The sequence below is a fragment of the Athene cunicularia genome, assembly GCF_003259725.1.
Source record: "Athene cunicularia isolate RWA chromosome 12 unlocalized genomic scaffold, athCun1 chr12_part1, whole genome shotgun sequence".
NCBI lineage: Eukaryota > Metazoa > Chordata > Aves > Strigiformes > Strigidae > Athene > Athene cunicularia.
Window position 1 is genome coordinate 578460 of NW_020799116.1, and position 1662 is coordinate 580121.

Sequence of the window (1662 nt, forward strand, 5' to 3'; positions counted from 1 at the left end):
GGAAACCCCAGCTGCAGTCCTGAAAAAGGCATCTGGCGAGCTGATAGTGCAGGGGGGCTCCGGGCAGGAGCCCCTGCCGGAAGCGGAGGACTGGCGGCGGTTGAAGGGCCGATGCTTCAGCGCGGGCAGCAAACAGGAAACGTCCCCCGGGCCCAGGGAGCTCCTCGGGGCCGCCCCAGGGTCTGGAGGCTCAGCCAAGGCAGCCCACCCCGCCGGAGCCATGGCGGGCTGCCGGGACCCCCGTCCTCCCCGCCCAGCCCCACCGCCATCTTGTGCTGGGCCTCGTGTTGCACCTTGGGGCTGCCTCCGCCTCCCGAGGGCAGCGGCTGTGCTCCCCGTGGCTGGAGAAGCGCCGCGGGGTCGGCGTGGGCCTCACCTGGTCTTGATGGTTCTGGCTTCAGGGCATGTCCCCCCCCCGTGGGTGCCACCTGCGCGGCTCGGCGTGGCGCCCAGCCTGAAGGCGCTGCTGTGCCAGGGCTCTGTGGGCCGTGGGGAACATCCTCCTTGCACGGGGACATGAGGGCTGCCCGTGGTGGTGGCCTACGTGTCACAGCTCCGAGATGCAGAGCGTCGCTTGGCCAGCAGGGATATGGCTGCATCAACCCTCCAGGCACGGCTGGAGAAAGCCAACCTGAGCCAAGAGCAACCCGGGAGCATCCCACGCCTCCGAGCTCGGCACGGCACGGGACACTCGAAGAGACGCCCCCTCCTAACACCTCCCAGAGCACAGGGGTAGGTGGCAGAGAAGCAGCAGGCTCACGGCTCGTGTGTGGTGCTGGGTCCCTCCTCACTGAGAGGAAACGTTGCCCCAGTCACCAGGGCTCTGCGGCTGCCTCCGTGTCACCGTGCCTCTGATCACCCAGCCCCGTCACGTCCACCCGCTGCGGGACGCAGCTCGGTCCTCTCTCCCCACCCTCCCCAGTTCCTGGGTGTACGAGGCCACTGGGCGGCTGTGCAAGGCTCAGCCCCAGAGCTCGCCGTTAGGACGAGTCTGCCTCAGCCAGGTACACGAGCAAAAAGGCCCCGAGCACTTCTTGCTCTCTGACTCTTGAACGGGTCCAAACTGGAGCGGTCCAGGGTTTGCTGGGCTTGGACCGAAGACCAGAGATGCTGCCTTACCAAACATCCTCCCAGGGTGAAATCTTCGTGCTCGCTGCCTGCAGATCAGCAACGCTTCAGAGTGGGGATGGGGAAGGAATGTTCGGCACCTCCTTGGTAAACCTGCTGTGTGAAGAGAAAAAGGGGCTGGAGGAGGGTTTAGGTGGTGCTGAAAGAGCAAATCCACAGGGTTAGAAGCTGTTAGCCGGGACAAGGCGTGAGCTGGGGTATGGAAGATCAAGTGAGTACCAGCACTAGGGAGGTGAATTACTCAGGTGCTAAAACTAAATAAAGGAGTAATAGAACCAGAGCATGAGAGCAAACACCCTGAGAGAGCTCAGTGTCCTGGAGAAACTGGCTCCTGACAGCAGGGGCTGCTGCTCAGGATATATAAAACCCGACGTGTTTGAAAAGGGGCTGGTGGGACAGAGCTGCAGGAGCCGAAGCACTCAGCATCATCCGGGTAAATGAACGAGGGAGCCTGACCTCTGGGCGAGGCGGGTGGATGCTTTGCTTAAAACCTCCGAGCTTTGTCCCAGCCAACAGCCCGAGAGTGCCCAGGGA